This window comes from Cervus canadensis, chromosome 22 (assembly GCF_019320065.1).
Source record: "Cervus canadensis isolate Bull #8, Minnesota chromosome 22, ASM1932006v1, whole genome shotgun sequence".
NCBI lineage: Eukaryota > Metazoa > Chordata > Mammalia > Artiodactyla > Cervidae > Cervus > Cervus canadensis.
This window is the reverse complement of record NC_057407.1, coordinates 28878948-28905309: the sequence shown is the minus strand read 5'-3', so window position 1 is coordinate 28905309 and position 26362 is coordinate 28878948. Positions and strand designations below refer to the sequence as shown.

At 37.6% G+C, this 26362-nt stretch overlaps 2 long non-coding RNA genes across 2 annotated transcripts in view; one reads left to right on the top strand and one right to left on the bottom strand.

Moving 5' to 3' along the window:
- Positions 1–26362, bottom strand: part of LOC122424919 — a 526871-nt gene that overhangs the window by 191955 nt on the left and 308554 nt on the right. The window lies entirely within an intron of this gene.
- Positions 1702–13182, top strand: LOC122424918. Its single transcript, XR_006264613.1, has 4 exons — positions 1702–1755; positions 10065–10140; positions 12544–12609; positions 13029–13182. It is a non-coding gene; the product is annotated as an uncharacterized LOC122424918 (long non-coding RNA).

The following is a 26362-nucleotide window of genomic DNA, read 5'->3' as shown; positions in this document are numbered from 1 at the left end:
CACTTATCCTATCTTCTGCCTCCGTTATTCTACTCTTGGTTCCCTCCAAAGTGTTTTTGATCTCATTCATTGCATTATTCATTTTTAATTGACTCTTTTTTATTTCTTCTAGGTCTTTATTAAACAGTTCTTGAATCTTTTCAATCTTTGTTTCCAGGCTATTTATCTGTAACTCCATTTTGTTTTCAAGATTTTGGATCATTTTTATTATCATTATTCTAAATTCTTTTTCAGGTAGATTCCCTATCTCCTCCTCTTTTGTTTGACTTGGTGGGCATTTTTCATGTTCCTTTACCTGTTGGGTATTTCTTTGCCTTTTCATCTTGTTTAGATTGCTGTATCTGGAGTGGGCTTTCTGTATTCTGGAGGTCTGTGGTTCCTTTTTATTGTGGAGGATTAACCCAGTGGGTGGGGTTAGACGATTGGCTTGTCAAGATTTCCTGGTTAGGGGAGCTTGCGTCAGTGTTCTGGTGCATGGAACTTGATTTCTTCTCTTTGGAGAGCAATGGAGTGCCCAGTAATGAGTTTTGAGATGAGTCTATGTGTTAGGTGTGTCCTTGGGCAGCCTGTATGTTGATGTTCAGGGCTATGTCCCTGCGTTGCTGGAGAATTTGCGTGGTATGTCTGGCTCTAAAACTTATTGGCTCTTGGGTGGTGGTTGGTTTCAGTGTAGGTATGGAGGCTTTTGGACAGTCACTTATTACTTAAAGTTCCATGTAGTCAGGAGTTTTCTGGTGTTCTCAGGTTTTGGGCTTAAGTCTCCTGCCTCTGGATTTCAGTTTTATTCTTCCTGTAGTCTCAGGACTTCTCCAACTATACAGCCCTGATAAGAAAACTTCTAGGTTAATGGCTAAAAGATTCTCCCCCGTTAGGGACACCCAGAGAGGTTCACAGAGTTACATGAAGAAGAGGAGAGGGAGGAGGGAGATAGAGATGAACAGGAGGAGAAAAGGGGGGACTCAAGAGGAGAGAGACAGATCTACGCAGCTGTCTGTTCCCAGAGTGTTCTCCGTAGCCCAGTCACCTACAAAGATTCACAGAATTGGATTGGGAAGAGAAGGGGAAAGGAGGAAATAGATGGTGTTCTGAGGTAGAAAACAGAGAGTCAAGATTGGGAGAGAATAATCTTCGGTTTAAAAATAGGGCTTCTCTTCTTTTTTTTTTTTTTTGTAAGGTTATAGTGTATTGAAAATGAAAATTAAGGAGTAGTAGAGGAGTACTAGAGGACTTTAAAAGAAATAAGAGAAAAAGAAAAATAGAAAATAGAAGAGAAAAAGGAAAGAAAAAAAAGAAAAAAAAAAGAAAGAAAAAGAAAAAAAAGAAAAAAAAATTTTTTTCCCCCTAATTAAAAAATCGTAAAAGTCTGTGGAAATGAAAGTTAAGGAGTAATGGGGGAGTAATAGGGGATTTTAAAGGAAAATAAAAGAGAAGAAAGAAAAAAGAAAAAAAAAGAAAAAAAGGAAAAAAAATAAAAAAAAAAAGAGAAAAAAAGTAAAATTATATCTAGGAGTTTCTCTGGAGCTGTTGCGGTCAGTGTGGGTTCGGCTCAGTTTCAGATAGCTCCTCGTTCCAGCTTACGCTTCTCGATATCTACAGGCCCCTCCGGTGTAGTCAGTGTTTCCTAGAGGGATTTTAATCTGTTGCACCAGTCCCTTCTGAAGCGGTTCCCTTTGTTTATTTGGCTTCTGTTTGCCGGTCTCTTCAGAGCCTCATTTCCGCCCTGACACAGGCGGGCGGAGGTGGACTCCTATTCAGGTAGCTAGTTCCCACGCTCTGCGGGGCAGGGAGGGGCTTGCGCTGCAGGGAGAGGCTGGCGCTGTGGGGACGGGCTTGCGCCGCGGGGATGGGCTGGGGCTGCCGGGAGGGGCTTACGCTGCTTTCTCCGTCTGTGCTGCTCAGGCTCCCGGCTGTTCTATATGGAGCGCGCCCCGCGCTGCGCGAGGTTCCAGCCCTCGGGTGTTCCACAAAAGCGCGGAAGGAAAAGCTGCGCCTGCTCTCTGTGCCCTCCCCGTCAGAGCGGTCCAGGCAGCCAGGGGCTTGGTGGGCGCACTCTACCCAGGTGTGGCGCGCCCCCTCCCTTCCGCGGATCCAGTCTCAGTTTCCGCTGGCGCCAGTCGGGTGCGTGCGCCTTCTGCCCTCCTCGTCCCCAGCCCCAGTCCCTGCCCGCGCCGGTCGGGTGCCTGCGCCCTGTGTCTCGCAGCGACCTTCCCCTCCCCCCTGCCTCCTGCCTCCGGTGGGGCTGGGCCGGTCCGCAGCCTGCGAGCTCCTCTCTGGACCCTCTCGGTCTCTTTGTTCTGCGAACGGCCGGCAGTGTGTTCGGCCGGTTAATTTACTCTCTCTCTTTTGGTCTCCCACAGTTCAAGTTGGCAATGCACAGAAGTTCCCTCCGATTGTCCTCAGGGCACTCAGGCCCGGACCCTACCCCAAGCAATGCCGCCTAAGAGCTCCCGGGATGGATCTCCGTCCTTAGCTCTTTTGTCTCACTTTTTATCTTTTATATTTTGTCCTACCTCCTTTCGAAGACAATGGGCTGCTTTTCTGGGCACCTGATGACCTCAGCTAGCGATCCGAAGTTGTTTTGCGAAGTTTGCTCTGTGTTCAGTTATTCTTTTGATGAATTTGTAGGAGAGACAGTGGTCTCCCCGTCCTACTCCTCCGCCATCTTGGCTCCTCCGTGGGGTTTGGTTTTTGTTAGTTTGTTTTTGTTTTCTCTTTGCAGTAGCAACCCAGAAAGGAAAAGAACAATGATGATTAAGAGGTAGGAATGTGTCACATTGAGATCATGCCATGGTCCTTTACTGCAATCAAATGGACCAAGGTATACTAATAAGAATGCCTGGTTTCATTGAGCATTTGCTGTGTAAGGCGCTGTATAAAGAGCTTAGCACACACTGTATCTTTCAGTTCTCACAACACCCATCTGAGACCATGTCAATGCATCTAGTCATTAAAGAAAATTAAAACAACAAGGCAATTCTCCAAACTGTCAGAATGGCTAAAAGTTTTTTTAAAAGCAATGTTAACTGTCATTGGTGATATGATAGTGTGACTAGAAGTCTCGTATGTTGTTAGTGGGAGAGAGAATTGGTATTATTACAGTGAAAATTTCTTGGGCAGATTTACTAAAGTGAAACCTGGAGAAAACCACAATTCAAACAGATACATGCATGCCAGTATTCGTTACAACATGAATGACAATAGCCAATGACATGGAAGCAACTTAAATGTTCAACACATGAATGAATAAAGATGATGTGGTACATACATACAATGGACTATTACTCAGCCATAGAAGAGAAGGACATAAATTCATTTGCAGCAACATGAATGGACCTAGAGATTGTCATACTAAGTGAAGTAAGTCAGGAAGAGAACGACAGAGAGCCTATGGAATCACTTATAGGTGCAATCTAAAAATTGATACCAATGCACTCATTTACAGAACAGTAGTAGAGAGATAACCAGCAAAGACCTACTAGGAACTTAATTGTCTATAATAACATAAATGGGAAAAAACGTGAAAAAACTTAACACAGGGAACTTAATTCAATCGTCTGTAATAACACAAATGGGGAAAAAACTTGAAAAAATAGATATATGTATAACACAATCACTTTGCTATACACCTGAAACTAACACGATCAAATATACTCTGATGTAATTTTTTTAAAATATAAAACTTGTCAAAAGAAATTAAAGACAATTTTTTCATAAAGAAATATACAAATACTTTATGACCCAACAGTTTCATCCCTTAAGTACATACCCAATTGAAATGTGTATATGTTTTTACTAAAGACAGGGACAGGAATATTTAGAGCAAAAATTCAGAGTAGCTCCGAACTAAGGAGTAAACAAATACCTATCAATAAAAGAATAGATAATATATTATGGTACATGCATGCATGCTGAGTTGCTTTAGTCGTGTCCAACAGGGGGGGGGCCTCCAGAAAAGAATATAGATAGAGAGGATGAGGCAATAAGGCAGGTTCATGGCCAGTATGAATGGAAGGAGCTGCTATGGGCATTTTAATGGCAACCAGGGTAATGTTCTTTCAGTTGATAACAAAGTAGTCAGTGGTGATGCTGTCCTACGTTATTTTTATGCAATGGTCACTGGATAATGGTATTCAGCTGTAGCATGCATCAATGTGCAAATTAAATGCAAATTTTGGGAAATATCTTTGGTGATTCCATTCTGAGATGGAACCCAAGATCTGAATGTGCTCAGTAATTAAACTAAGGTCCAATGTAGTAATGACACATTGAGAAATAGAGATGTGGCAAACTGCTATATGAAGGAAAATGTCAATAATGGGTCAATTCATTTGTTTCAGGTCCTTGAGATAAAATGGAAAGAGAAAAAAATGGATATAAGGCTATCATACTGAGGGAAGTATATCAGACAGAGAAAGACAAGTATCATATCCTGTCACTCATTCAGTTCAGTTCAGTTGCTCAGTTGTCTCTGACTCTTTGCGACCCCATGGACTGCAGCACGCCAGGCCTCCCTGTCCATCACCAACTCCTGGAGTTTACCCAAACTCATGTCCATTGAGTTGGTGATGCCATCCAGCCATCTCATCCTCTGTCGCCCCTTCTCCTCCTGCCTTCAATCTTTCCCAGCATCAGGGTCTTGTCTTTTTTTTTCATTTATTTTTATTAGTTGGAGGCTAATTACTTTACAATATTGTAGTGGTTTTTGTCATACATTGACATGAATCAGCCAAGGATTTACATGTATTCCCCATCCCGATCCCCCCTCCCACCTCCCTCTCCACCCGATCCCTCTGGGTCTTCCCAGTGCACCAGCCCCGAGCACTTGTCTCATGCATCCAACCTGGGCTGGTGATCTGTTTCACCCTTGATAATATACATGTTTCCATGCTGTTCTTTCAAAACATCCCACCCTCGCCTTCTCCCACAGAATCCAAAAGTCTGTTCTGTACATCTGTGTCTCTTTTTCTGTTTTGCATATAGGGTTATCATTACCATCTTTCTAAATTCCACATATATGTGTTAGCATACTGTAATGGTCTTTATCTTTCTGGCTTACTTCACTCTGTATAATGGGCTCCAGTTTCATCCATCTCATTAGAACTGATTCAAATGAATTCTTTTTAATGGCTGAGTAATATTCCATGGTGTATATGTACCACAGCTTCCTTATCCATTCGTCTGCTGATGGGCATCTAGGTTGCTTCCATGTCCTGGCTATTATAAACAGTGCTGCGATGAACATTGGGGTGCACGCGTCTCTTTCAGATCTGGTTTCCTTGGTGTGTATGCCCAGGAGCGGGATTGCTGGGTCATATGGCAGTTCTATTTCCAGTTTTTAAAGAAATCTCCACGCTGTTCTCCATAGTGGCTGTACTAGTTTGCATTCCCACCATCAGTGTAAGAGGGTTCCCTTTCCTCCACACCCTCTCCAGCATTTATTGCTTGTAGACTTTTGGATAGCAGCCATCCTGACTGGTGTGTAATGGTACCTCATTGTGGTTTTGATTTGCATTTCTCTGATAATGAGTGATGTTGAGCATCTTTTCATGTGTTTGTTAGCCATCTGTATGTCTTCTTTGGAGAAATGTCTGTTTAGTTCTTTGGCCCTTTTTTTGATTGGGTCATTTATTTTTCTGGAATTGAGCTTCAGGAGTTGCTTGTATATTTTTGAGATTAATCCTTTGTCTGTTTCTTCATTTGCTATTATTTTCTCCCAATCTGAGGGCTGTCTTTTCACCTTGCTTATAGTTTCCTTTGTTGTGCAAAAGCTTTTAAGTTTCATTAGCAGGGTCTTTTCAAACGAGTCAACTCTTCGCATCAGGCGGCCACAATATTGAACTTTCAGCTTCAACATCAGTCCTTCCAATGAACACCCAGGACTGATCTCCTTTAGGATAGACTGGTTGGATCTCCTTGCTGTCCAAGGGACTCTCAAGAGTCTTCCACACCACCACAGTTCAAAAGTATCAATTCTTTGGTGCTCAGCTTTCTTTACGGTCCAACTGCCACATCCATACATGACTACTGGAAAAACCATAGCTTTGACTAGATGGACCTTTGTCAGCAAAGTAATGTCTCTGCTTTTTAATATGCTGTCTAGGTTGGTCATAGCCTTTCTTCCAAGGAGCAAGTGTCTTTTAAATATCATGGCTGCAGTCACCATCTGCAGTGATTTTGGAGCCCAAGAAGATAAATCCTCACTGTTTCCATTGTTTCCCCATCTATTTGCCATGAAGTGATGAATCTGATGCCATGATCTTAGTTTTTTGATGTTGAGTTTTAAGACAGCTTTTTCACTCTCCTCTTTCACTTTCACCAAGAGGCTCTTTAGTTCTTCTTCACTTTCTGCCATAAGGGTGGTGTCATCTGTACATCTGTGGTTATTGATACTTCTCCTGGCAATCTTGACTTCAGCTTGTACTTCATCCAGCCTGGCATTGCACACTGACATATATACACTACTATTAGTTTAGTTTAGTTCAGTCGCTCAGTCGTGTCCGACTCTTTGCGACCCCACGGACTGCAGCACGACAGGCCTCCCTCCCATCACCAACTCCTGGAGTTTACTCAAACTCATGTCCATTGAGTTGGTGATGCCATCCAACCATCTCATCCTCTGTAGTCCCCTTCTCCTCCCGCCTTCAATCTTTCCCAGCATCAGGGTCTTTTCAAATGAGTCAGTTCTTCGCATCAGGTGGCCAAAGTATTGGAGTTTCAGCTTCAACCTCAGTCTTTCCAATGAACATTCAGGACTGATTTCCTTTAGGATGGACTGGTTGGATCTCCTTGCAGTAAACACTACTATACATAAAATAAATAACTAATAAGAACCTACTGTATAGCTAACAAAACTCTACTCAATACTCTGTAATGACCTATATGGGATAAGAATCTTAAAAAAGATGGATATATGTATAACTGATTCACTTTACTGTACAGCTGAATCTAACTCAACACTATGAATCAACTATGCTCCAATGAAATTTTTTTTAAAAAGGAGAAAATGGAATGGCAGAGACAGTTAATTCATTTCTCAAGCAACCCTTTTATAGGTTAAATTTTAATCTAGATTTAAATTGCTTACAAACATAACTGATTAAATATAAGATAATCAACAACAAAAGAAAGAATAAATTCCCAGTAATCCAAAGTATGCAAACTGAATTCATTTCTTAAGTACACTCTAAAACACACAAACACACCATTTCTTAAGCCCTACATGCTTTCTAAAAATTTTAGCTTCATGAATATCTTAGAATTAATTGAAGAAATAATTTAAAATGAATGTTGATATATTCTGGGACTTGAAAAAAAACGATAGCAATATCAGTGACTTAGAATTTCAAACCATGTTATAAGACAATACTTTTTCTGTTCTATATATACCCCAGTAGAAAATACCATTCTCCTCCACCCAAGGCACTAGTTATTATTGCATGACAGTCTAGAAAGTTAGCATCTAATTTAAAATTTTATTTAACTTTATCCTACATGGTTATTCTTATAAAAAGTTAAGATGTCATCTGTTTTTTTTAAATTCTGCTTTTCTGGACTGAAGTTACTAAGTAGTTTTATGTATGTACAAGAAATTTTAGCCTGATTTATGAGTATATTTGTTAGTGATATATTATATTACATAACCACAGACTATCCCATAGTTTGTCAGACCATTTAGAGGAAAACCTTGAAACAGCTGTTCATACTTGTAACATGAATAGTGTGTCGCATGCTAAAATTTTAAACATTTGTCTCATATTTCTGAGATTTTAAGGTTTCTAACAATCTAGATCATGAAAGTCTGTTTCTGAGTACAAGCAACTTAGGTTGCTGCAGATGAGTATTTGCACTGACAGTGAAATAAAGCTGGGTAAACTTCAGTAGTCATGTTTTCATATGCATCGGAAAGTGACAAAAACTAGACTGAGTAGTAGTAGGTGATGAGTTGATAAGTTAGATGAGTGCTTTGTTTTCTTTTGTTTTTCCTCGTCGGTATTTGTCATTCTTGGCACAGGATGAGATGTTGGTGCAAGTAGATGGTATTACAGACAGAGGGAGAGAAAGCTAAGTTTTCCGTGGTACAGGGAAGCCAGAAAAATAGTGTGCAGGCTTGAGGGCCTTCAAACAGACAACCCGTTTCTACGTGAACTCATCAATCTAAGAATGTGTGAAAGGCTAAAGAAATAGATCAAAAGATTCTAAAAGAAAAAATGAAAAATTCTGCAATCTTGCAGACTGTGAGAAAAGTCTCCTTTAGGAGAAGGCCTGAAAATAAATTGAGCAACAAAAGAGAAACCTAAAAGGAGGGATGAATTAGGATAAAAAATTGACAGCTCATGTTACTTGCATCCACTTACTGATTCTAGATTCACCTGAAGCTGAGGGACGAGGGATAAGGGGGATGAAAACTCTATGATTTTTTGATATTTGTGTAAGACTGACACATAAGGTTGGATGCTTAGAGTCCTCCTTCACATGACCTTAATACATTCACTACATTTTGAAGCTGCATGGGATAAAAGATCAAAACACCAAGCTGAAAGCGAGTTTGCAAAAGTTACAGCTCAGCCCTAATATAGCACAATCCTTGCTTCCATTTTGACAATCATCTCCTTATACTATCTGCTCATGGAGACTTCTTTTATAGAAATTAACAAGTGGTGTCTCTCTAGTTTTTTTATACACAATGTCTTACACATAGTCAAAAATGATTAAACACAAGAAGTGGAATGGCCATAATCAACAACCACAAGCAAAAATAGACAATAGAAACAAACCCACAGATAATCCAGATGCTGACATTAGCCATCCAAGTCTTTAAAACAGCTATGATTTATTTGCTCAAAGAAATAGAGAAAAAGACGGACAAAAGAAAGTGTGAAGAAATTAAAAATACATAGTTGTTGTTTTTAATTGACACTAATGAATAGTTTGGCATTAAAAATACAATATCTGAATTTAGGAACCTAAGTGGAGAGGTTTAACAAATAGAAGACTGGATTGGTAAACTAATGACAGGTCAGTAAAGGACATTCAACTGAAACTCAAAGAAAAAAGTGGGGAAAGAAGAAAAAAGAGCACAAGAGACATGTAAGACTATTATATGTAGAACTAAGTACCAGAAGAGGAGGAAAAAAGACAATGGGAAAATTCCCAAACAAATATGAGACATCAACATAAGTATCAAGAAGCTTAGAGAATCCTAAACAGATTTTTAAAACCCAACAGACTGTAAGAATAAAATAGATCAGGATCATACTCCAGCCAGCTTTGTATCTTGTGAGATGTGGCTGTCCAACTACAGAAAGGATGCTGAAAAACCTTTGTTGAAGTAGTTAGTTCCTGTGTAGCCTCAGACTACTACTATTATTTTTTCAAATATTTCTGTAGAAATTTCACAACACGATTAAACCTATGAATCAATTACATTCTAGAATTGTGAATGTTCTTATGAAAAGGAACCTTAGGACTCCTCTAGTAAATAGTTTTAAATTGAACTTTGCTGAGTCCCAAGGCTTTGATTTAGCTCCATTAGAGAGGGCCATAATGGGAAAGAAAGATATTGTACAGGAGAACTCTGGGGCACCCATCCCTGCTTTATACAAAGTTTCCCTGCTTTTATCTGTTTTACTGGTTTGCACTCACATTTTACTTGAAAAAGGTTCTTCATATAAAAAATGACTGTGGAATCATGAATCTATTGCATGTTCCCCTACTCTTATATAGAACAGACAATAAAATTGAGGCTTGGAGATACAATGTGATCTTCTCAATGTTACATTGCTAATTAATGGCAAAACAGGGACCAGCCTAAATGTCTCCTGAATTCTGTGTTCATTGCCTTTTCTGATACATCATACCACTTATCTTCACCTAAAAATGTATGCAGAAAAGGGTACTTTTGCAACATAATCATTAAGACCATGGTACTCTCCATCATATTATTTGAATATTTGTTCTGAACTATAAACCCACTATTGTGCTTTCACTGGAAAACAGACAATTCATCTCATTGCTACTTCTACCGTTTTTCTCTGTTGCCATAACCTGTCTCTTTTATCCTCCAGGTTATCGTGTTCTTGCTTGAATGATGCAGCCATAACCTTGTGCCATATGGATAAGTTATGACCATCTTAATTCATGGTAATAATTCCTGATCTCATTTTAAGTTTCAAGTATAGTTCAAGACCTGCTACAGAGGATAAAATGGTTGGATGGCATCACTGACTCAATGGACAAGAGTTCGAGCGAACTCCAGGAGACAGTGAAGCCTGGTATGCTGTAGTCCATGGGGTTGCATAGTCAGACACAACTTAACTACTGAACAAGACCTACTTATTCTAAACCTTTTCTGAAAGGCATCATAGGGTGGTCATTTATCACTTAAAATTTCCCTAGCATTAAGCATTTTTTTTTGTATTTGCCCTTATATTGTCTTAAAATAGCACCTTTAAAAAAAAAAAGCAATTACATAGGCACAATAAATATTTGGGAAAAATTTAAAACACAAAAATATACAGAGTGATAAAAAAAAAAAGGTTGTCATCCCATCCCTGTTCTCTAGACAATGAATTCATCTTATCAAGGATAGCAAATATTCTTGGTTGCACCTCTAGTGATAGTCTAAACATATGGAATCATATACGTATATATTTTACTCTTTCTTAAAACACAAATGGGAGTATACTATAACACTGATCTACACCTTGCTATCTTCATTTAACAATATTTTTACATGTAACTCCTTATTTGTACTCACAGAGGTGCTTCATTTTTCCATTGGCTGCACAGAACTCCACTGTCTGAATGTAATGAAACATACACTTACTGCATTTTCTATACTGAGTGTTTTCATTTTTTTTATAGAGCAAGTATGCTGCAGTAAGTAACCTGCATTTTGCTCATGTGAGAACACCCAAAAATGAAATTATGTGCATTTTGGGGCTATGCTGAGCTTAGTCGCTCAGTTGTGTCTGACTCTTTGTGACCCCGTGAACTGCAGCCCACCGGGTTCCTCTGTCCATGTGTATTCTCCAGGCAAGAATACCGGAGTGGGTTGCCATGCCTTCCTCTAGGGGATCTTCCCAACCCAGGAATCAAACTGATATTGCTATTTGTATCATACATTATTTGATCATACATTATTTTCCACTCTTACAATGCTAATAACAATTTATACCTAAACTCTTGCTAACAAGTTAGTCATGAAACAAAAAATTTTTTTTACCAGTTTGCTAAATGGTATCTCATTAAATGATCATCTCATAGAGGCCTTTATTTCATAAAAGCTCATCTATGACCATTTTTTAAACATTTTAGTGCCAGTTGTATTTCCTTTTCTTCTGTCCATTTTCCTATTGTGTTATAGGTTTTGAAATTAGTTTGAAAGAATATTTATCTATTAAAAGTTAATCCTTTGCTGTGATATAAGAAAATTTTTTTTGTCTTTTGACATTTTTTATTATATTCTTTCATTGTGTAGATTTTTTTATGTTTATGAATCAGATTTTATCATTTTAAAACATGGATTCTGAGTTTTTGGTCATACACAGAAAGGCCTTCCCCTCTCTAAGATTATATATCAATATTTTTAAAAGTCCTTGTTTTCTTGACTGTTTTATTGTTTCATTTTGCAAGTTTTAGTCTGATAAATTTAGAATTTATTTTACTATAAGCTATAAGGTAGGGATACAGATTTACCTTTTCTAGACACTGTACCTAATTTTAAAATATATCCCCTATTTTAACATGACTTTTCTAATAGAATGTTGACTTAAGGTCAGAGACGTTTATTTATTTTTTTTTTAATAACTGGCTCAACACTGAGCATAGAGTTAACTCTCAGTAAAGATTTACTAAACTAAAATGGTACAGACATAATAGTAATATGTATATTATATACAGTACCATATATAGTATATATATTATATGTAGTACTATAATAATCACATCTTCAATAAAATATGTGGATGTTAGATCAGTTTCATCTTGTATTTCTACCTTTTTTAAGTTAAAATGAATGATTTAATTGAGCCAATCTTTTTCTTTCTAGTTTATATTGTTAGAATACTTATTATAATAAATTGATATCTTAAATGTGAATAACACATTTTATTTGTATTTGTTATTTTCTCATCAGTATTATATATTTTAAACACAGAACATAAGTCACTGTCAATAGATTGTAAAAATTAGTTAAAACCTGGAAAGTCAATTCAGGACAAAACAAATCACATAATTCTCTTAGAAAAATATAGAAAACATTTAAAATTTTATTTCCGTTCTCTTGTTACATCCTCAATAGTCTTTCTTGTATGTATACTACAAGATAGGGTTTGGAAACCACATTAAAAAGCAAACTTTTTATATTATAAGAATAATAAAGAAGTCATTAAAAAAAAAAAAAAAACAGGCCACAATTAGAAAAATGGCTACAGGAGTTAAAAAGGAAACGATAGTGACCATAAGTTACTAACGTCTGGGACAGCAGACCCAACACCCATGGATCAATATTTTATGTATGTTTTATTTGCCTATTTATTTCAGAGTTCAATAAAAATTACATGTTGCTATGGAAACATGGAAAATCACAGATACCTGCTCTACTCAGAGGTATGGCTTTTCACTTTCTTAATGAAACTCACATTTCACAGGGGCTTAAGCCTTGTATTTGGTCATAACTTTTGGAAAGTGAAATTTGTCATAGAATGACCTATTAGTTATTTTTTGTATTTGTACTGATTTTGCTGAAGTGCTAGAAATAGTCCATAAAAAACAAGAAATAGAAAAGCAGACATCTACAGCAAACTAAGTAAAATCTCTGTCTTCTTCAAAAGTCTGAAATTTTCTTTCTCACACATAGTCTCTAGGGGAAGTCCCACCTGTGGGTTACATAAAATTCTTTTTAAAAAGCAAAGAGAGTGATTGCTTGTTTTCACTCTGAGAGGGGGCCCAGAAGGCCAACTAAAAAAACAAAAAACAAAGCCTCACCCTTCTTGAGGAGACATATTTAAACTCTCTTGTATTTTCAGGATCCATTCCAAGGGGACCAAAAATTCCATACCAAGATTTCCTGATGCCCACCACTGGTGCAACCAGGACCTAGTGATGTCTGCACAAGTGTCAGAGAGGTGGAGAAATCCTTCAAATCTGTTAAATGTGGAATAAAGAGGAGAATAACTTGAATTAAATTCCTGTCCCCACTTGAAATAGACTCTGACTGTGCCTCTGTACCTGGCCCTGATTTTTGCATGAAAATATTCCTTTTGTCCCTATCTGGTGCTAGCCTTCAAAAAGGAACAGGGTTTAAAAAGCAGGAAATAATGTGAGATTTTAAGCAAACAGTTCAATATTCTTTTAGAATGCTCTCTGTATTCAAAAGCACTTTGATTTATATCTTTAGGAGTCTTTGAAACTGTACCTCTTTTAAAAGACCATCCCTGATTTTGGGTCTTTGTTCCTTTATGAGCTTTGTCCCTGATATCTAATATAGAGACCCGAGAGGCATGTTGTTAAAGGAAGGAAAAATAATTTTTAAAAGCCTGGCAAACTGTGTTAAATATGCTTTTGAAAATTAAGTTTAATATAAAGTTCAATATCACCACCGCCATTGAACGTATTGTCTGTGCCAAATAACTCTTCCGATAAAAATATCCTTTGTTTTCCTGTAATGTAATTAAAAGTGAGCCCAAAAGGGCAGCAATAAATCAAGGTGCACAAAAGCAGAAAAATATTATAATTAATATTTAACATAAGTTTTGATTGCTTTTAGAGTATTAAAAATACCAATTAGAATATATATTCAAAGTTTTCTTCCTTTCCCATTGCACAGTGTAAGGGCCTATTTTTAATTCTGGATACTACAAACCAAATAATACATAGTCCCTAATTAAATAAAAGGCTGCAATTGAATTGAGAGTTTCTGCTGATGTCATATATAATGAGAGCACAGCTCGAGGTATGAATGAATGGCAGCCAAACCCTGAGAATGAATTACCATGTTAGCATTCAATCAGGGACTAGGTATTGTTATTTGTAATAGATGTAAAATGATTATTATTATTTTTAAATACAGACAAAGGGAAGGAAATTTGAATTCAAAAATCTGAGACTAGGAGGCAAAAAGATTAGAAAGTATGTGATTAAACTGAATACACTGTATTGGAAAATGAAATGTACAAATTTACCAGTGAATAATTGCTTTATATATTATATATAGATAAATAGCTAGGTATAACCATATCCATATCTATGTGGGGATAGATGTGTTCAGAAAGTCTCTAAATAGAATAAGACTTTCAGTTTGCAGGCACTTATTTTAAAATACTAAAAAGAAACTTATGATATAATGAAAGGGTAAAATGGTATATATTTAACTTATCTAAGATTCTGCATAAAATGCTATGATTTACAGCCTCCATCAGAACATATTAAAGATTCTCTTCTAGAATCTTATTTTCAGAGGCACATTTTAAACTCTACATATGGGGAATTAAGGCTTTAAAGCCAAGAGACCATTTATTGTTGAGTATTGACAGTATGCTTGACTCAGCATAAGACAGAGATAATACAGTGTTTACCCTAAGTGGTTTCAAACGAAAGGAAACGAGTTCTACCTCTCCTCCCTCCCCTCCTCCTGCTCCCTAACTCAGATATCACTATCTTACAAGTGCTCAGGAATGTCATTCCTGCCTTCCTCTCGTCTGGCCACTCCTTCTCGATTATTGCCATTGGAATAAAATTAAACTCTAGTCAGTATAAGATGCATTCCACTCTAGAATGGAAGTCTGGAGATTGCTCTTAAAGCATCAAGACAGACAGAAAGCCTGAATGTTTTGAGGGAAACAACTAGGACCAGAGAGTATTAAAAAAAAAAAAAATCAGAAAATTAATATATCAAGACACTGATTGATAAAAATGAACAACAGTAATATAAAATGGGATAATTCTATAGAAAAATTCTATTAGTTCTATAGGACCAGTGTGTCCTTGTTGAAATATATATCAGTCGAAAATACTACTAGTGTAACAACTTAGCTTGCTGTGTTCCGTTATTTGTCAATGTCACCAGTCTAGAATAGAGACAGTAAAAAGAAAGTAGCAAAGGTTCCTAGGTAGTCAAATGCTATACTATAACTTAAGTAGTGAAATTCATGCCATACATCCTCACACTTTAATGTGCAAGACAATCACCTTGAATAGTTGTTGAGAATAGGCTGTAGACTTAAACAGTTCTCAGAGCTATGTGACCTTGGATATGTCTCCTACCCTCCCTAGGCTTTCAGGTCTGTAAAATGGAGATCATAATAGTCCCCACTTCTAGCATAAGGCTTAAGTTAATATCTGTGGAGCTTTAGAACAGTGACTAGTTAATATTAATCACTAAATAAATGTTAATTATTGTTAAATGATGAAGGAAAGGAAGTAAGCTCCCTTTAGTAATCTTGAATGCTTTAAAAAATTATTTTGAGACAATTTCAGACTTAACCAATAGCTGCGAAAAAAGCCCAAGAATTTCCCCTCTCCTTTATCCTGCTTCTCTTAGTGGTGCCAGCTCACATAATCAAAGTACAATAATCAAAATCATAAAACTAATGTAACACTATACTATTCACTAATCCAGAAATTTTACTTAAATCTTGCCAACTGTCCCACTAATATTTTTTTTTTTTCACCCAGGGTATCCCACTGCATTTAGTTGTCATGTTTCCTTGATCTCTCCCAATCTGGGACAGTTCTTCAGTCTGTATATTTTATGACTTAGATATTTTGAAGAGTCTACTTAGAATTTCTTTTGTTTGTTTACTTTTCTTGAATTACAACTGAGTTACAATGTTGTGTTAGTTTCAAGTGTGCAGCATAGTGACTCAAGTTATTTTTTTAGATTAAATTCCATTAGAGGTTAGTATAAGACCTTGAATACAATTCCCTGTGTTATACAGTAAATCTTTGCTGTTTATCTATTTCATGTACAGTAGTTTGTATCTGCGAATCTCAGCCTTCTCATTTTCCTCGTCCCCCCCTTTTGGTAACTCTAAGTTTGTTTTCTATGTCTGTGAGTTTGTTTTGTATACAGATTCACTTGTATTATTTTTTAGATTCTTTATATCAGTTCTAACATATAGTATCTGTTTTTCTCTGTCTTACTTCATTAAGCATAATATTCTCTAGGTACATCCATGTAGCTGCAAGTGGTAATATGTCATTCTTTTATTATGGTTGAGTAGTATTCCTCTGTGCGTATGTTTGTCTGTATTTGTGATATATCTTCTTATGCTAATCATCTGTTGATGAGCAGTTGGGAGGTGTTCATGCCTTGGTTGTTGTAAAGAGTATTGCTATGAATACTGACACACATGTATCTTTTCAAATTAGAGATCTCATTTTTTCCAGATTTATACCCAGGAGTAGTTGTTGTTTAGTCCCCAAATTGTGTCCCTATCTTTTGCAACTCCATGGACTGTAGCCTGCCAGGCTCCTTTCTCCATGGGATTCTCCAGGAACGAATATTGGAGTGGGTTGCCATTTCCTTCTTCAGGGGATCTTCCTGACCCAGGGCTCGAACCTGCATCTCCTGCATTGCAGGTGGATTCTTTACTGCTAAGTCACCAGGAAAGCCCATGGAGAGGGATTGTCGGATCATGTGGAAGCTCTATTTTTAGTTTTTGAAGGAACCTCCATACTCTTCGTGGCTGTACCAATTCACATTCCCACTGACAGTGTACAAAGGATCCCTTTCCTCCACACCCTCTCTGTACGTGTGTGTTAGTTGTTCAGTTGTGTCCAACTCTTTATGACCCCATGGACCATATATAGCTCACCAGGCTCCTCTGGCCATGGAATTCTACAGGCAAGAATACTGGAATGAATTGCCATTCCCTTCTCCAGGGGATCTTCCCAGCCCGGGGATTGAACCTGGGTCTCCTGTGTTACAGGCAGATTCTTTGCCCTCTGAACCACTCTCTTGCATTTATTATTTATAGACTTCTTGATGAAAGACCTCCTGATGAATGTGAGGCAATACATCAATGTGGTTTTGATTTGCAGTTCTCTAACCAGTAGCAATGTTCAGTATCTTTCCACAGGCCTATTGGCCATCTATATGCCTTTTTTGGAAGAAAAATATCTATTTAGGTCTTCACCTATTTTTTGATTGGATTGTTTGTTTTTTTCAAAGTTGAGTTGTAGAAGCTGTTTTTATATTTGGATATTAACCCTTTGTCAGTCGCATTGTCTGCAAATATTTTCTCCCATCTTGTAGGTTGTCTTTTTGTTTTGTTGACAACTTCCTTTACTGTGCAAAAGCTTTTAAGTTTGATTAGGTCCCATTTGTTTATTGTTTATTGTTGCTTTTATTTCTTTTGCCTTGGGAAACTGATCTAAGAAAATATTTCTACAATTTATGTCAGAGAATGCTTTGTTTATATTCTCTTCTTAGATTTTTATGGTGTCATGTCTTATATTTTAGTCTTTAAACCATGCTGAGTTTATTGTGTATATGGTATGAGGGAGCATTCTAATTTTGTTGATTTACATGAAGCTCTCCAGCCTTCCCAGTACCACTTAGAGAAGAGACTATCTTTTTCCACTGTACACTCTTCCCTCCTTTGTAATAAATTAACCAACTGTAGATGCATAGGATTTCTTTATACTAGTTTCCTATTGCTGCTGTAACAAATTAGCATAAATTTAGTGGCTTAAAACAGCACAAATTTATCATCTTACAGTGCTAAGGATCAAAAACTCCAAGTGACTTAGAGTGCCAGATCAAGATGTCAGCAGGACTGTGTTTCTAGTGGAGGCTCCGGGAGAAGCTCTATTTCCAGTCTCTTCCAGCCTCCAAGCCTCCTCTTCATGTCCCAAGCCATGTGGTCACACAGCACTGTAACCTCTGCCTCTGTTGTCTAACCTCTGTCATCACCCCTAACTCTAACCTCCTGTCTACCTTTTATAAGATGATGATTACATTAGCCCAACTGGATGATCCAGAATACTCTTCTCATATAAAGATCCATATGTAAGCATATCTGCAAAATCCCTTTGCCATATTTGTTGTTCAGTTGTGCAGCAGTGTCCAACTCTTTGTGATCCCATGGACTGCAGCATGTCAGGCTTCTCTTTCCTTCACCATCTCCCAGAGCTTGCTCAAACTCGTATCCATTGAGTCAGTGATGCCATCCATCTATCTTGTCCTCTGTCCTCCTGCCTTCGATCTTTCCCAGCATCAGGGTCTTTTCAAATGAGTCAGTTCTTCGCATTAGGTGGCCAAAGTATTAGAGTTTCAGCTTCAACATTACTCCTTCCAATGAATATTCAGGACTGATTTCCTTTAGGATGGACTGGTTGGATGTCCTTGCTGTGCAAGGGACTCTCAAGAGTCTTCTCAAACACCACAGTTCAAAGGCATCAATTGTTTGGCACTCATCTTTCTTTATAGTCCAACTCTCACACCCATACATGACTACTGGAAAAACCACAGCTTTGACTAGATGGACCTTTGTTGGCAAATTAATGTCTCTGCTTTTTAATATGCTATCTAGGTTGGTCATAGCTTTTCTTCCAAGGAGCAAGTGTCTTTTAATTTCATGGCTACAGTCACCATCCACAGTGATTTTGGAGCCCAAGAAAATAAAGCAGAACTAGGAAATATTATATATATATATATATTTATACATGCACACAGATAATGATTAAGACAGAAGGCCTTATGATTTCATACTGATATTTTCAATCCAAATACAGGGTCACAGATTTTCTTAACTGCCCGTATATTATATCTTACATGCTGAGAATCCTGGTTCTCAAGGACACATGGAATATAGAATTAAACTACTTCATAGTCACTCATTGTCTTTATCTTACATGACAAACACAACTGTCTTAGAATAATTATATGAACAGTACCATTCCTAACTGCATTCCTGTTCCTCCATCATTTCTTTTAGAATGGTACTAAGCCTACATGCAAAGAACATGTAAGCTTAGTTATGCACATCCACAAAAGTCCTCTGATGATGTCTGGTCATTTTGGTTGTCAGAAACTCCCCGAAATCTGCACAGATGCCATTAATAGGCAGATACGGTGGCTTTGGTTGTTCCGTCCTCATCCTGTTGCACTTTGGAGTGTGTGGGGCTACTGTCTCACTTTATCTTATTGCCAACACTCTCTCCTCCAGGGTTTGGGTGCTGCTTCCTAGTTGTTCTGGTATTTCTATGCAGGAACTGAATAACATCTAAAATCTGGACCATACCATAGTTGCCATCTTTGCAAAATCCTGTCCTAAATATTTTTAATGGATTATTTCACTGAAGGCCACAAGCCTAGAAGTTAAGTAATTTCCCCCCCCACCAAGCAATCAATTTTAATGCCTCCATTTTCCAATAATAGAAAACAGAAGACTGAATAAATGATAAATACTTGTCTAGGATCAAATAGCTAGCTGCTGATGGAAAGCCATTTGAACTCAGGTCTATCTTACTCTTCAGTCCATACTTCCTTGCCTGAATGACACATGACAATAATTTTATATATAGTATAAAGCTTTTCCTAATATCAGATAAAGTAGAGTTTTGTGACTTCTAAATAAAATAAGCCTCCAAAGGAAAATGTCAGCACACTTCAAGTTGTAACAATCTTACTTTCTACCAAAAAACATTGCATGAAGAGTCACACATGCACACAGCCTTCAGAAATTTCGTGTAATCACTGAAGGAATTTCCACTGGATTATTAAAAATAACAACAGCAACAACAACAAAAACCCCTTCATGAATGCTCTATGTTACCAGTCAATGGATTGCTTTCAGCAGGTCTTTAGTCAAGACTAAGAATAGGCAGTATCATTTGTGGACAGAGAATAAGACAAATGGTCAGAATTCCTAGGTTTCATTCTTGATTCTGTCATCAGCATACTGTGTGGCCTCCTGAAAGCCCATTTAGTCATATGATTATAGACTCCTTCAACACTGACATTAATTCACTCATGCAAAGTTAGTCTCTGGTATCTAATGTCCTTCGACATCATCTTGAGACAATGGTTGTAGCAAATACGATAAGAGGCACATAATGGATTATGTATCAATGACATAAAGGAGGCATGCATAATAAGGAGTGGAAAATAAATTCGAAGCAAGTAGGACAATAGGAGAATTGTTTCATTCTTTTCCAGAAGAAAGAAAAGCATTTTTATTTTCAAAAAGCCATTCATGGACAAGGGTTTCATCAATAAACTAATTTCTCTGATTGCATTGGTCGGAATCTGAGATGGATTCTTATACATGAGAAACTTCCACAGAAAATAGCCTGTTTTCAGCTTCAAATCTGTGGCCTGGCAACAACAGTGCCAAAGAAAACCTAAGGTTATTGAGGAGGAAACTATTTGAGATATACATATAGTTGGATATTCTGCTTACTAAGAGCTTAGCACCGAAATACATGTTGAGGTGCTTAAAGTAAACAGACAGGGACAGCAGAGAGTGGTGGGAATTTAGGGGGCTTCAGTTTCAAAGTTTTACATTTTCAGGCAGCTGCTCAGGGTATGTGTAATGAGAATTAAAAGGTAAATCCACACTCTGAAATCTTCTCCTTCTCCCTCTCACTCTCAGAAACATATTCCTTGAAGTCTGTTTAGAAACAAATTTAGAATTATTGTGTAATGCTTTTATTACTAACATCTATCTATGCCAAGTTATATAGATTATGGAAACAAATAAATCTCTCTGGCTTGGATTCTTTCAAAATGACTCAAAACCTTTACCATACTTGGGGATTTTCTATGTATTCACAGGGAGGAGACATGGAGAAAAAGACAGCCAACAGGTGCAATGCTTTAGAAAAAGCAAAGGAGCCAGGAATCATTTGAACTGTATCCTGTAACTTAGATGATCTGGTTACCTAGCTATCCTTGATCATCCTTCACTGTGAGCTAACATTTTAGAGAGAATTTCACCTAGTATGATGGAAGTTTCAAAGTGGGTTTTTTTTTTTTTAATTTTAAATATGGGAGAGGGGGAAAAAAACTAATAGAATCACATGAAGAGGGCAAACCACATTAATTCATTAAAATTTGAGGCTAATTATGTATAGATGACATTAAGTAGCAGTACTTATTTTATATCTCAATCACAGTGTCTTTAAGCTATAAGACAAGCAGGGAGGATATAACTTAAATCAAGACTTGTAAATGATTCATTCAGACAGTTAAGCATTCCTATGAAAGCACTTTTCAGGATCCAAAAGTTTAGATGTTCTTGGGTTGAAATGTGGTGGGGGATCTGTTGGGGTACAAGAAATTCTCCTGACCCTTCCTCACCCCTCAAAACCTATCCCATCCTTCTGCACTCTGGCATTTCTTCTGTTCATTTCACTCCTTAATCTCAAATCTCACTTTGGAAACCCATGCATCCTAACTGTTTAATGGTTGAAGCTTAACATTTTCAGAATAATGTTACAAACATATAAATTCCAACTTCAGTTGTATAACTGGATTAAATCTAGAACCAACAAGTAATATGGAAGAGAAGCAGCAGAATCCAAGAAGACAAGGTGTATGCTTTGAAGTAAACAGGAGCTTGGGTAGAGCTGTGAACATAGAATCTCTTCCAAAGCAGCTATGTTGTTTTCTGGAACTATGTTGTTTTCTGGAACTACATGTTCAAAAGGATGAAAGATAATGGTGCTGCTGATGATGAGGAAAGATAGCACAAGATAAGAGAGGAAGAGTGAAGTTACTTTTCCTAGATCTGTATTTCTGTAGGAGACAGACATCACTGGTTTTATCTGGAAAGTGGTCTTCTTTCCACTGGAACACTGCCCCTTATCCACAAGGCTGTTATTGTAGGACTATCAGTTACAGAACCCAGCATGTATGCTCTTGAGCACATGACCTAGGGTCAATCAATTCTATGACATCTCATCTTCTGGTCACAGTGACTGATCATGTGACTTGGGCTGATAGAGCTCTTTATATCTATCATCTATCTATTCGATATATATCAAATATATAAATACTGGGAGATTCAATCTATAAATATATAAATTCAATATATAAATACTGGGAGAGACAAGTTTCTCTTCCTTTTGGATAACAAGCCATGCAGGACAAGTGGCTGAAGCTAGAAATAACTTTCATGCAGGAGGGTGTGGGATCATCTACACAAAAAAGGAGAAAAACAAACATGCAGAAAGAATCCTGCATCAAGTTGGTGAGAAAGCCCTTACACCATCTTTGCAAGCTGATGAGAAAGCCTTTCACCATCTCTGAATCCAGCACTTCTTAAAAGCCAGTTCAATAGCTTATTTTTAGGTTTCATGAGGCAATCATTTTCTTCTCCAATCACTTTAGGTTTTATTAAGGTGGCTAGTTTGACTTTGTCTTTTGTTACATAAAATTAGAAGAGCTTTGACTAGTAAGAAACGAAAGGGCAAAACTATTTTTTCCTACTGCATAGTTAAAAACCCACAAGATAAGAAAAGTAATCAATTATGGTGGGTAAATTACTTTTATATCTACTTGACTCATATGACCATTTACCAATAACTGAAACAGAAGCAGCAAATTTGATTAATGAAACTATATGGACTTGAAAGTAATTCAACAATAACAAAAATAATTATCACCAAAAAAGTTACATGTATTCATTCACCTGGAGTTTAGGTGACAGGTTGATAAAACTCTCGCCTGTTAGCAAATATCTGTGGCTTTGTTGGGCCATACAATCTCTGTTACACTGAATCAAATACACCACTAGAGCATGAACGCAGCCGTAGACAATACACTGAAAGGAGCATTGCTGTAGTCCAATAAAATTTTATTTATAAATACAAGTGGTGAGCTACACTTGGCCCATGGCCTATAACTTGCCAACCTCTGTTTAAAAGATCAACTTTGGACTCTGCTCAATTCATTTCACCATGAATTCCTGAAACAGCTACATTATATTAGGTAACATATTTATCCCTACAAAAAATTCAGAGTTGTGTATTGCAAAGTTCTGACCCTCAAGAAGTTTGTTTCATAATAGGAAAAGAAGGCAAATTTATCCCTAAATTATCATTCAACCCAAATATCAAGTGTCTTAAAAATAAAACAAAATTACATGAAAGCCCAGAGGTGAAGATTAAGTCTACTGAGAGCATTTTCCCCCAATGGCCCAGAAAGATACGATTTACTCAGAAAAAAACTTAATCCCATGTTACTCTAAGTTGCTTTGTGACAGGGAGAGAAAAACATAATAATTGCATCCCCTTTCTCTTTTCTTGTCCTGAATGGTAGATTCTCTGTCCTTCTCAGTGAAAGAGAATTTTGTGTGTCTCTGTGTGTGTTGACCTGAAACTAATGATGGGAATGTAGAATTAAAGATGGAGGTCAGTGGCTGGTGACAATACAGCTCTACAAAAGAAAGAAGGTACATAAAGAATGTTTTCTTATATATCATGAAGATACAAAGGGAAAGCTTTCTTAAGTGGGATACATTTTAATCTGCTCTGTAAGCCCTGGAACTTCCTAGTTCCTATTCCAGATTTGGAACAAGATTATTGGGAACAGATGATTTGGAACAAAATTATTGGGAACAGATTATTAGTCTAAAAAAAAATCTCTATGTCTCTGAATGTTTGGAGTCAGGTTTCCATTGCCTTTGAGGGAGAATATGTGACAGAGGGCATTTAGATGGGAGGGACAAGGCCCAGATGAAATGGATGTGAAATATATAAATGACATTGGATTTCAGAGACAGAAATGTCTTTGGAAGAACAAGCAGTATGTTCCTTTTCAAACTGTTTTCTGTTTAAGTCAGGTCATGAACAAGTGGGTGGAGACAAAGGCAAGAGGTTCTGTAGGTTGGACTCTGGGACCCTTGCCCTCTGTTGAACCAGACCTGCTAGGTTTGTTTTCATCTGCTTTATGTACTAGGGTTTCATGGAAGACAGTTGAAAAGAAAGGGGCTAAGGCTAGAAAAAGAAATGCTTCAACACTATCAAGTTAAACCAGAGATGTCACACAGGTTGAGTCAGAGCTCGGACTAGATCTCACAGTTAGTTCCCTTTTGACTACCCAGGATGGTTCTTTCATGTGCATTCTCAAATAAGAAGGTGAGCTGCCCAAAGACATAAAGGGAATTAAACTGGGTTCAAATGATCAGCTCTGGACTCACTTGTTAAGTTTAATATTAGAATCCCTGCTATGGCCAAGTACTGTTTCCCATCTTTTTGCTTAGACCAAAGAGCTATACACATATTTACTGAAGCAAGTTGACAGTGTGCCTGTGTCTGATAAATTAAATGTCAAATTCCACCCTCCTTTGGTATACAGCTCCTTGGAACTGAACATCACTTCAGCCGCTTCAATAAGTGCTTCTACATTTTCAGCAAGAGCTCTCTTAAGGCCTACTGACCATCTAAGAAAGGAAGCAGATTGTCCATCCCAGGTGTAGCACTGAATCTTGGGACAAAAGGCTCCAGATGAATCTGGTTAGTCTCTGGGGCCATTTATAACTTCACTCTTTCACAGTATGGTTTACTTTTCTCTCCTACCACAGTTTCATTCTGACTTGTAGAGGCAATCCAAGAGTCTTATTTTTGTTCATATTCAGTTGGGCACTTACTATATAAAATTGTTCCATCTTACATGAACTCTGCACTATCTTGCATTAATCACTTTCATCTGAAAAATTCCATCTGAATGGTTTTTGGTAACTTTCTCTGATTCAAAGGAAGTGAAAGATGTCTATCCTATGAATCAACATTTATTTCTCTGATCAATTACTAAGTTACCACATTAGTTCCCATCATAAAGAAATAAATTGAGATTCCAGACCTCATCAACAAAAAAGCTTTAACACCTACAATGAAGAAGATAGGTAAGAGATGAATAGCATTAGTAAAAAGATTGAAAGTGGGAGGACTGATTAGATTAGGCTGTCCACAAGTTCTTTTTCCTCAGACACATATCCAGAGGTAAAACCTTAAGTTCAGTTTTTACTGATGTATTTTATCTACTGTGTCAGTAAACAACTGTCTTCAGGGATGTTCACCAAGAACACTAATCCAGACTCACTTGGTAAACTCTTTAGGGTTAATGACCAATGGTCCCCATAGCTCTAAAAGCAATAGCATCAGCAACCAATATTTGGTGAGACTGACTGGGTTCTGGGCACTGTTCTAAGCATAAGTTCAACATCTACTGAGTGTCAAAGAATTATATTCCAAATATCTCTCTTTAAGCTTACCTTAAAGCGAAGAGTACAAAAAGCACAAAAGAGTATTTCTACAACCTAAGATTCCATAGCTGTTAGGAAAAACACAACCCACAGAAATTGAAGAGCACTAAGTTAGCCTCCTGGAGGAGGAAAGGGCAACCTACTCCAGTGTTCTTGCCTGGAGAATCCCGTGGACAGAGGAGCCTGGTGGGCTGCTGTCCATGGGGTCGCACAGAGTCAGACACAACTGATGCAACTTCACATGCATGCATGCACTGGAGAAGGAAATGGCAACCCACTCCAGTGTTCTTGCCTGCAGAATCCCAGGGACGGAGAAGCCTGGTGGGCTGCTGTCTATGGGGTCGCACAGAGTCAGACACAACTGAAGTGACTTAGCAGCAGCAGCAGCAGCAGCAGCACGTTAGCCTCCAGAATGTTAACAATTTTGAGGGAAAGACAGCCACATTGAAGAACGGAATGGACAGTATCATGAAATAGACAATGTCATATCATTCCCTTTATTTTCTTTAAAGTGTTGGCATTTTGGTCAGTTAAGTTTATCAAGCATTAAGCTTCCCCGGTGGCTCAGACAGTACAGAATTCGCCTGCAATGCTGGAGACCTGGGTTTGATCCCTGGGTTGGGAATATCCCCTGGAGGAGGGCTTGCAATCCACTCCATATTCTTGCCTGGAGAATCCTCATGGACAGAGGAGCCTGGCAGGCTACAGTTCAGAGTCTCAGAGTCAGACACAACTGAGCGACTCAACACAGCTCATGGCACTTTAAGTATCCCATATTTTATGTAACTTTTTAGAGAAGTCTGTGTGATGTGTTGACCACAAACAATTTTCTGAATTAAAGATAGATTAGGAATATCACAAATTAGATGACATGGATTTTTAAGCAAAACCATTAAGTATATATACTTAATATTTCATGACCTTCGTAGGTGATCCTTCTTACCTAAAACCAGGATAACATATTTTAAGAACAAAACGCTTTCATCAACACTCATTTGCAGCTATAACATTAAAGCATTCAGATTGTACAGGAAATAAAAAAGTTTTAAGATTTCGCTGAAAGACAAATGACTTTTAATTTTTTTTTTTACATAAATATTTAGTTGCTGGCATAAAGGCTGAAGTATCAGAAGCCAGGGGGAAGGAAA